Source organism: Crotalus tigris, unplaced genomic scaffold, assembly GCF_016545835.1.
Source record: "Crotalus tigris isolate CLP2741 ecotype Arizona unplaced genomic scaffold, ASM1654583v1 scf7180000017601.7605149639:7615979, whole genome shotgun sequence".
Lineage (NCBI taxonomy): Eukaryota > Metazoa > Chordata > Lepidosauria > Squamata > Viperidae > Crotalus > Crotalus tigris.
This window is the reverse complement of record NW_024096505.1, coordinates 7,152,354-7,163,692: the sequence shown is the minus strand read 5'-3', so window position 1 is coordinate 7,163,692 and position 11,339 is coordinate 7,152,354. Positions and strand designations below refer to the sequence as shown.

The 11,339-nt window shown below is 35.4% G+C and overlaps 1 protein-coding gene across 2 annotated transcripts in view; it reads left to right on the top strand.

The window, feature by feature from the left end:
* The first annotated feature begins 366 nt into the window (after positions 1-366).
* The window catches only part of RAD54L2 (RAD54 like 2), a 77,036-nt gene continuing 66,063 nt past the window's right edge, over positions 367-11,339 (top strand). The window contains exon 1 of one of the 2 annotated variants that reach the window (XM_039319456.1): positions 367-521. The gene's annotated coding sequence lies outside the window, so the exon portion shown is untranslated. Of the gene's footprint in view, positions 522-601; positions 803-11,339 lie in introns of those variants that run through there. The other variant, XM_039319466.1, reaches the window with a different exon arrangement.

Sequence of the window (11,339 nt, the reverse complement as noted above, 5' to 3'; positions counted from 1 at the left end):
GTTGCTTGATTTGAGTTGCTAAGAGCTCTGACAGGACCAGAAGAGAGACGCTGGGATTTAACTTCCCCGCCTTCTTTCTAGGCCTGGACTGTCTCGGGTTCTGTTTTAACCATTTAGGAATAACCTTCTCTCCCCCCCCCACCCCAATCTTGGTCCCTAATGAGTTCCTCCTGTAGGTCCTCCGACCCTCCGCTTTCGCTTTTCGCCTCCTTTCCGCCTCCCGTGCCAGCTCCCAAGGGACGTGGGAACCTTTGTACACTCTCGGAACCTTTGCTGTCGGTGTGCCTGTTGCTGCCCGGGGAAATCCTCCTAGTAGCTCCGACTAAGGGGACGTATTACCGTTGCGTACCCCAAGCGGAGGGATTGAGGAGCGACGAGAAAGAGGAGGAGGCGGTGACGGCGACAACGACGAGCGTTAAACGGGGGGCCGGCGCGCAATCAGGAGCGCGCGGAGCGCCTCAGCCCTCCCCCCTCCCCCTCCCCGGCTCCCTCAGCGGCCTGGCCCGCAGCCCCACTAGGAGGTGAGACTGGACCGGACTCCGGCTGGAGTCGCCAAAGGGGATGTATGAAAGGAGGAAGAGATCGCGCACCAATGGAGGCGCCGGGGGAGCGGATGGGCCCGGGGGGGAGGTGGGAGGCAGAGAACTGGAAGCCCTCCGCCCCCGCCTCCCCGTGGCAAAGCCAGGCGCCAGAGAAAGAAGGCCGGGCATCGCGGGCGCCCTGAGAATGCATGGCCGCGGCGTTGCTTCAGCCAGGCTCTGGCGTTGGGCACCCTGGGACGGAAAGGCCGGCACGGGGAGGGGTGAGGAAGGGGATCGGGGTCGAGATTTTCGAGGGTGGGTGTGGGGGGAAGGAAGCTGGATAAATACTGGATACAGGAAGAGTGTTTCCAGTAAATAAAGGCGCGGGGTTTCTTCTCTAACGTTTTGCTGCCTTGAAGGCTGGGAGACTTTAAGGGTCCTGAGGTAAAACGCAGTCATGTACCGGGAGCAAAGATATGAATAAGGTTGTAAGCCAGATGCCGAGTGATAATTTGTCGTCCCGAGGGATAGGGCTATTGCTGCTGGCTAGTTCAAAATAACTATGAACTCTTTGGAAGATCTTTGGATCGTTTTTAAAAGACTAAAATATTATAAAATTAACATTGAAGATACAAAAGTAGCACAATGATTTACATGTGCATTGTGGAAAGATTTGGGCATAATGATATAACTTTAGAGTTGGCTACCTGCCTTCCATTTTAATCAGTTGTGAACAAAGTCTTGTGGTAACACTTTGAAAACTTCAGAGGAAGAACACCTGATAGTTGCTGTTTGATGTCTGTTCTATTTAACTTACCAAATGTAGCTTGTGATTACTTGCTTAACTTGTAAATGTTTTTATTTTATTTTTGTCTGTATATAAAGAAGTTAATATTTTATGTTAACATATACATCTATGACATATTTTTAAAATCAGAATTACTCTTACTATTGAGTATTAAAGTGAAATAGACACTGTTCAAATGGTTGAAGTTGCATTTTTTTTTTTTTTTTTTTTGCCTCCATGGGTTGCATTTGACACAGAGAATCAGGGTTTGAAAAACTGGAAAGTATGAGTTAGGATAGTTATGTCACATATTAAATGAAGTTATTGTAGAAAAATGTGAAGATACATTGTGTCTATTGAGGGAACAGAATTTGCCTGGAACAGATTTACCCCCAGTATACTGGTGCATCTGTTCTGGAGGATTGGATAAGAAATAGATTTTTGAAAAATGTGATTGTACTAGAAGAGGAGACCATAATGAATGGGGCTATCATTAAAGACTACCGGTAGTTGGAAGCTATACCTGGTGCAGAATGTAGCTTTTGGTTTTTGAGTTGAATTCAAGGTGCTGATGATCCTTCATGGCTTAGAACCTGGATATGTGTGACCCTACCTCTCTCTTGTGGTTCCTGCCTGCCCTATGAGATCTGACAGGGTCTTGTCAATAAAGAAATGTCATCAATGGGGTCAAGGAGTAATGCCTTCTCTGCTCTTATGGCTGCCCTTTGGGATAGCATGCCCCTTCTTCCCCCACCCTGTTCAATTATGTTGCCTTTAAGTTGTCTTAAAAACCTGGCTGTTCCTCTAGCACTGGACTGGGATGATTTGTGAATTCACAAGTTATTATATATTTGTGTCTTTGTCTTCCCCTTTGAAGTGGAGACACTCAGTTATAGTGGTGGTAGGTGTACTGTTGAAAGGTCTGAAGAATCAGATGGCAGATATATCCTCCTGGAGAAAATCTATGTGGTCAGTAAAAAATAACACCTACTTAATGACAAGCCATTCTCCTGGTATGGCTGTTTTATTATCTTGACTTTTTAAATATTTACTGTCTCGGTTTTGTTTTAATCTCCTTTGTTAGAAGCTTTGAATCACTTGGCAATTGGGTGGCATCAGAAATTGAATTAATACATAAATACTTAATGCCATGATCAGAGAACTGAAGGATAATAGCATGATAGAAAGCAAAACTTGAAAAAAGGGAAGATAGAGATGCTTGATAGCCAAATGTTTGTATAAAGACTGATTGATTATGTGCCATCAAGTCATTTTTTACTTTTAGAGACTACATACATAGATTTTCTTCCAGATGATCTATTCTAACGTGTTTTTTCAGGACTCCCAAGAGTGCACTGATCACCACTGTAACTGAATCTATCCACTTTGCTGCTGGCTGTTCTTTTTTTCTCTTTCATTCTACCTTTCCCAGCATTAAAACCTTCTCCAGAGCATTTTCATGGAATGTGTCTGAAGTAGGAAAATTAGAGCCTGGTAATTTGTGCCTCATGTGAGAACTGTGGGCTGATTTGTCAAGAGATTTTTTTTATATCCTAGGGAAGGGAAATATATATAATTGACTTGTGTTTCTTCCATTTTTCAGTTTTATCTGAAGTACAGATTTTCCATTCATATACGGTACAGATTTTTAGAACATTAATAGCTTTTGCATCTTTTTTATAATTTTCCTGGAAAGTGTGGAAAATTCTAATTTGAATAAGACAGAGATGTAGAGAAATGGGAAAGATAAGAAACTCCTGTCCTTATATTTTGTGCAGGAGCATATCAGAAATTGTTCTAATAAGTTTGAGTTTAGTAAGGCTTGACATAGTTAAAGAAACAGGACAGGATCAAAGAGGACTTATTCAGTCAAACAATTCACACATTAATCCGGGATAATTTATTGATTATGCTACAGGATTCTGATGGAATAAATTGGGGTTCAAGTCTATTCTTAACCATGGAAATTCAGTGCACTGTGTTACTTTGAAACAGTGTCAGTACAAACTTAATTTACAGGATTGTGATTATAGAGTAACATTAAAAAGTGCTTTTAAAGCATCTTGAGCTTCTGAAGGAAAGGCAGGATATCAGACATATACAGTAGCACATTCTTCTATTTTTGTTGGTTATGGGCTAGTTGTTTCTATTCTGTTAATGAGTCTGGGTTTTCCTGGGTCTTCAGCTACATGCTTCAGCCAAGTTTTGTCTAAAGCTGATCATTGTACTTTCCAAACCAAGAGGTGTGATTGTGAAAGTGATCAATAAGGGAGTTTATGTGAACCCATCTACCATTATTTTTAAATTTTAAATCTGTTTTCCCCCCCCTTAGGACGGCTTCAGTATTCTAAGTAAGCAAAACGTGTAAGCTACATTGTGGATTTGCATTACACGTAAACTAGGTCAGCAAAGTGAGTGTTCAGAATAATTAAGAGTGAAAAGACAGCTGAATTTAAGTGATTAATTTATGAAACAGAAATGGAAAGGGAATGTGGGAGTGTCATGTGTGTCTCATATGAAATATTGGAACAGTCGTAAATCTATATTTTGTACACATATATGAATAAGCTTAATTTTTCCAAATGCTTTTTAAAGGTTTTTATTTGTATTTACCAATGTGTCTGATGCTTTACAAAATAAAATGCAGCCATCTCAACAGGTAATAACATCCAATGGAACCGAATATAGAAAATGCATAGTTCCTGCTGTTTGTGACAACCAAGTGGTGTCTGAAATTTTGCAACAGTGATCTGGTCGCCTTAGTAGGAATCTTAATCTGCACTATAGAATTAGGGTCAATATCATATTTTTAGAATGTTGTTTTTTGAGCAATCCTCAAACCTGAATAGTAGTGAATTCTGCTGTCCTCATTATTGCAAGTAACAATAAGTTTCAGTTGATGATGTTATTTCTGTAATTTTTTATATGCTAGCCAACACAATACTTATTAAGGCTTTTGTTAAAGAGTTGTATTAGTTAAACTTTGGATTTATGCACTTTATTTAACTAGAAATTAACTTTTGGAAATTCCATTTTCTATTTTTTTTCCTTTTTTTTTTGAAAAACTGGACAATGGTGAAGACCATCTGAATTTGCTCAGAATATTTGCTGTCAATATCATTTCTCATAATTCTGACAGTAAGCATTAGTAGTGTGTACAAAGTATATGTTATAACTCTGGTGGATCTCAATTTGAAGTGAATCCTTCGTAATCCTTCTATGTTAGCATATCCTTCATTGAAGCGGGTCTTTTTACCAGTAGGCTGTACTTTGGCCCATTTTTTTCAGGGAGTCTAAAGTGTCTATTACCAGACAACTATAATCATTGATTATCTTTTTATCTAATGCAATCTTATATAACTTTGTAAATACGTTAAGTATGCTTCTTTATTTATTCATGGAGCAGTACTACCTTAGAGTAATACAGACAAGAAGGAATTGATTGTACATCATATATTAAATCACTGAGACTCTAGTATCTGTAATAATTTGTACAAAAGAAGGAATGTTGACAAATACAGCTTTTCATAATCCTTTTCTATTGCAGCATTGTAATATAAGAGTTTGAAATTGTTAAGCCTGAAACATAGCTATTTGCTAGCTAGTCCTTTTGAGTTATGCATCGTTTACTTTAAGTAAGTGTATTTGCAACATTGTATCATCTTGACTTTTCCAATATAAATTTTCTTACTTGCAAAATAGACAACCCTATTAGTTATATTATTCTAGTGTTTATATGTAGTGTTCCTAAATAATTCTCCATTGAAGAGCTAACATTTAGTGTCCCTTGCATATTTGTATATAGTAATGAACAATGCAAGACTCTGCATTATTGTACAGATTGAAAATGTAGAAACTATAGCCTTGATCCAGAATACACTTTCCACAAACAGATTCTAATCTAGCAAGAGAGGAAAGAATATATTCATTCTTGTACAATTTCTATGCATATACAAGTCTGGAGGTCAGCAAGGAAAAAAAGTCCTTGAGAGAGTAAAATACTTTGTTAAAGGAATGATAAAAACAAATGCATCAAGAAATAACAAATAGTATGGTAAAATATAGTGATTTTTTAAAAGTGCTACAGGATTTTATTTAGGATGGAAATAATAATTTTTTGAGTATCCAAACAATTTTCTTTAAAGGTCTTGAGTAAATCATACAATGATTGAGAAACCATTGAATTCTGCATAGAAAAATTTTAAGAATAAACAAACTACACAGATATAAAAAGGAGAAGAAAGAAACATGCTCCAAAGTTTGGGACTCTTATTTTGAGATACATCATTACAAACATTCATATTTAAAGTTTACTTTCAGAAAGATGGAGGTTATTTATTAGGAATTAGTTTATAGATATAGTTAAAATGGAAATTGGATGCAAGCATACTATAGTTAAAAGTTTATTCAGGATTTGCTGCTGTTGTATTAATGTTTTAACCAGTGTGCTTTCCCATATTTTTGAATACCATTGATCCAGAAAAAGATGCATTTTTTATTTTCAAATATTATAATACTGTAAGTCTAGAAGCTAACTAGAGCATAAATTATTAAAGGCTGTTGTGAATTTTTTAAATTTACTCAAAACATTTGTTAAACCAAGTAACTAAATAGATGTAATTATTGAAATATGCATATTGCAAAACAATATGGAAGTATTTTAATTTATGTAATATAATTTTAAGGGGAAGTAGTAATATTGATGTTATATTAGTTCCTCTCAAAATAAATTTAAAACCAATTTTGTATTATATAAAGTTCCGAGAAGTCTCAACAGATTCATTTCTCTTCCCATACATTTTAAAGACATTTAAGAGAGTTGTATTTGATAGAGTTTGTGTAATATTAATAAGGATTCTCTGACTTTAAATAATATAAAACATGCTATTATTTAAACAGTGATAATGTTCTTGATTGTCAAGATTTTAAGGAATAACTAAACATCTCATTTGAATTCATTAATTGGAACTAATCAACCAATTATTTTGTAAAATATTATCAGTAGAAATATATTTCTAATCAATAAACAGTTTTTCAGTTCTATAGAAATCTATTTTTCCATTTCTTGAACTGATAAGTTCTATCTGATAAAAAGAAAAAGAGTGCTTGTGTCTACTTTTTCCAGGGTTCTAAAATAAGTTTTAAAATATGCATTTATGATAGTAGATATTTGTTTATTAAATTCAGGAAATAGTATTATTGCCCTATGAGGTTAACTATCTAATGCTTTTTCATCTTGTATCTATTGGATGTTTGTTGAGTTCCAAATAATATATATTTGCATTTCTGTATCACATGGCAGTTATTTTCTGTACAGATTTTCAAAGCAGAATATAATAATTTTTTAATCATGACAGAACAAGAAACTAGTTAAGTCAGCGGTTCTCAACCTATGGGTCGCGACCCCATTTGGGGTCGATCAACCATTTCACGGGGGTCGCCAAGCAAGGCTGTCCGCCATTTTTTCCCCTTTTCCGGCGGGTGCCTTACCTCCCTTGGGCTGGGCCAGCTGCTGGGCCAGCTGGTGGTCGGCCTGCTCTGTCTCTGCCGCTTGCCAGCTACGCCTCGGCCGGCGCAGGGGGCGGCACCACGCATGCACGGCGCTCCCGGGCAGGGAAAGTCCTCGATTTACGACTGGTTGGGTAGTCCTCGACTTACGACTGGTTTAGTCCTCGACTTACGACCGGTTTAGTCCTCGACTTATGACCAGTTGGGGGTCGCGGCATTAAAAAGGTTGAGAACCACTGAGTTAAGTGAAGGCTTTTGGTAAGTTTGCCAACTCACACAAAAGTGGATTTGGGTAAATAGCTCATGAATACATTAGTGCAAACTTTCCCATGTAAATCACACATATCTACGATTTCCAAAATGTGAAATTAACATTAAAAACTGTAACTACAAATGTGCAGTGTTTTGGATGGAAATAGATGTTTTTCCTGGAAAGAGAAATAGCGGCTTTAATGAGTTGCCACCAGCATTGCATCCACTTTCCCATATGTTCTAAATCTGTTCTTATCAAAGCAATACAAATACAAACCATACACAGCTATGTTGTGTATGTTTATTCTGAATGTTGCCAATACACTCAGAAGAGCTAAACATGATACAGCCCTTTAACTTTTCTGATTAAGTGCTTAAAAACATAAATATCTATACAGAAATGATGTACCAAAAATGTTTCATTGAAATAATAGCACCACGATAGAAAAAACTCAAAATAATGTATTACCTGGTGCATAATTTGGTTTATAATAATACAGCATCCAGGAAAGACTCGTGAAGATAGGTCTGTATAAAGTCAATATTGAGATCAGTAAGCTGGTCAGCTGGTCACTGATTTATAAATTAGTGTTTTATGCCGTGCCTCTTATTTCTGCTTAAATAACCATTCTGACTCTTTCCAGAATGATTAAAGTGTGGCTTGAAGCTCCACTTCTTATTGGAAATATTTATGAATATTGTTTTGGAAATTAAACCTTATAATATTTTTGCAAATATATTTTACCTTTTTTAAAAAGTATAAAGTAAAATAGAGAATAGGGGAAAAAAAGCCTAGTGCAAAAAATGTATATATGTACCAGTCCAGAATATTACTATTCATTCATGCTTTTTCATCTTCAAGTCAAACTCCAAGGAAGAGTATTGCAACTCTTGACAAGATTTGCAAAATATTCATAATCTAATTTGTGGTATTCAATATGAACTGCATTATACATTTGGTATACAATGCTTTATTTTCATCCATACATTTTTCTACTTGTGTTTAAACTTGTGTTTAATTTGTATGCTTAACTAGTATTACGTGTCTTGCAATTTACACAATGTTCTTAATGTATAATAGAGTGCTATTGTAAAAATGTAGCTGGTAAGGCAGAAGTTATCCTTTCAAAGTCAAAGAGCAGAATGATTTGCCAAAGTTTTGTTGCTTCAGAAAGTCAACAAATAAAGGCCTAGCTTAATTAGTTAGAAGTTAATTTGCTTCTGCTGTAAGTGTGTTCTTAAATATGGGAATGAGTTTCTGAAAAGGCAAGATTTAGGCAGTGTCTAGTATGAAATCTGATAGCTATGTTGAAAGAATAAGTTACTGATGTTATATAAAAGTTTTACCATTTACATGGACATTCAAAGTGGGTTAGATTTGGGTTGTTCTTAGATTGCAGCAAAAGTAATCCTTATTAATACCTCTTTCTTACTAAGCCAAGTCCCATGCCAAGTTGGTTTTCTACATCAAGATAGGCCTAGATTAGAATAAGGATTATAGATTATATAAATAAAAGAAATAAATAAAAGCAAATGTTTGCCACCCTCTCAGTTATGTAGTGCAACCCAGATATACGTGCTAATAGTTTAGATAGTAATTTAATATATTATGCAATCTGAATCTAGCCTACAGCTAAAAATATTTATTGGAGTATTTGTATGCAATTGGCTTTGAGAGTTACTTTGGTAGATAGCACAGCCTGGGAACTTTGTGACTCATATTGTAAATGAGGCAACCTGTTCTGTCACCAGCAGTTTTTGTTCTATACTTATCATCAGATACTGCCATGAACTTAATTTTTTTTCTAGAATTAGAATGGATACTGAGTTATTCTACTCAATTCGAATATAATGGAGTTGGTAAAAGACTGCGTCATCTTTTCTCATCTCAAGTTTGTGTGTGTGTGTGTGTGTGTGTGTGTGTGTGTGTGTGTGTGTGTGTTTCTGTTTGCCAAATTTTTCTGCTACTATATCCTCTTTTGTTAATCTACCAAAGAAATAATTTAAAAAATACAGCAAATACAGTTTGGCTTTTATCTTCTTTTGTTAGTACATCAGCTTTTAATTGCAATTATTGCTTGTACCCTTTTGGATAATTCATTCCTTTGTGGATACCTCTTTCACACAAATCTTCTCTACTCTTGGGAATTATCTGAAATTTTGTGTCATGGATTGTTAATTATAAATGTATAGGTCATTTTAATAAGGTAAATTTTGCATGAAAATGCAATAAATCAAATTTATTTATCAGCTTGAGAGATTTGGTTCTGAATTGAATTTCTGTTGTATTTAGGAAATGTTAGGCTCCCAAATTAGCTTATTTGCCCTTTTATTGATAATAGTAAAATATTTTTTGTAAAAAATAATTTTTGATATATATATTTATCTGATGTTTCCAAAAAGTAAGTAAATTTAATTTTTAAAATTATTGGATGAATGGAGATACTTACATAGGAAACTGGAATTATATAAAAAAATTATGAGACCTGATTTTCATGTCTATTTTTATTCAAAATTTTGAAATATCTATTTTCCACTTGCTTCCCATTGGTAAATACTAGAGTAATAAGCGGCTGTAGCTTAGTAAAAGACATTCACAAATATGAGGTTAATGTTTATACAATAGATTCTTGGAATAAATACTGAACTGTTTTCTTATGTAAGGAAATCGAATTCTTCTTCCTCTACTTTTTATTTTTCTCCTACTGCTTCTTCTTATTTCTTTATCTTAACCTTGTGATTTATCACACTTATTCTAGATCAATTTTACACCCAGAGCCATACAATCCTAGGTATTTTTTTGTCATAAAGTAATGCATAAAAATACAACTTTTTATATGGTACCTATTATGTTAGGGAAATAGAAGATGATTTTATTAAGAGATATTTCTGAACTGTCAACATACTGTAATTAATCATTTGAAAATAATTTGCTCATCAATTTGAAATGAGTGCTGCCATCATTGGATTAAATGCTGATATGTGCATATCTGTGTGTGTGTGTGTGTGCACGCGCGCGCGCGCACGTGCGTGTGCAGAGAGATAAAGGTTGGAATAACCTATAACAGTGATGGTGAACCTTTTAGAGACCGAGTGCCCAAACCGAAACCCAAAACCCACTTATGTATCATCATGTGCTGGTTGGGCGTGGCCCATTGGGTGGGCGTGGCTGCGGTGGTAATGGCAGACTAGGTGGGACTAAAAAGTTCAATCAATCAATTCCAACTTTGTGAGATCTTTTTTTTTTCCACGATAAGTTGAAATTGATTGATTGAACCTTTTTTTTTTTTTGCACACGGTGTCGGAGGCCTAAAGTGAAAAGGACTGGGGCGATGGCACGCATGCCCACAGAGAGGGCTCTGCGTGCCACCTGTGCCATAGGTTCGCCACCACAGACCTATAACTAGGGAAGTGGGTGTATTATGTAATTTTCCTTGGTAGATGGTTTTGAACTGGGTTAGGCTTGTGTGAAAAATGAGGGCAAGCTAATGTCTGTTGTGGTTTCTTGACTGGGATAGAGTATTCATATTTTATATCTCAAGTTTTATCATGCTTTCAGGTATGCCTCTAAAGTAGCACTTGGTGATATAACTGGAATGGGTATGCAGATGAGGGAGGGCTGGATTTATGATCAGACTTTGCTAAGTGGTTCATCAGTATAAGTTGACACTGCTTGGGTATGACCTTTCCTAAAATAAAATTGGTTTTGATAAGATTTTTATTGTATATAGGATGTATCAAAAGTCAGGCCCAGAGCACAATCATAATATGTTTTAATAATTTTTTTTCAGAGAAAATGTTACTATACATAGAAATGTTCAAAGACATCAAAGGAGTAAGGAATTGTTTACGAAAAATGGCAACCAATTTGAGCATTTAATGTAATTTATATGATACATTGTCTACACTTTTGCTACCTTCTGTACATATTTTATTTGTCAAATAAAGACTGATAGCTTTAAACACATTATTAAAATAAAAAACTTCCATTAGAAGTATTATATTCAATTTTCTTATCATAAACTAAAATCATTACAACTTTTTACTAGAACTATATTAATGTTTGCTATAAAATTAAACTTGTAGGTTTCATAAAGGACCTTCATATGTTTTCTTCCAGCTGCATACTGTGACACACCAAAACTGATAAAAAATGTTTTAATCCATCTTTTGTGTGTGCATATATGTATGGAAAATTTTTAGGAAAAATCCTTAAATCTGACTGGATTTGATTTTGTTATGTTGATCTTTTATTGAATTTTATTAGAGAA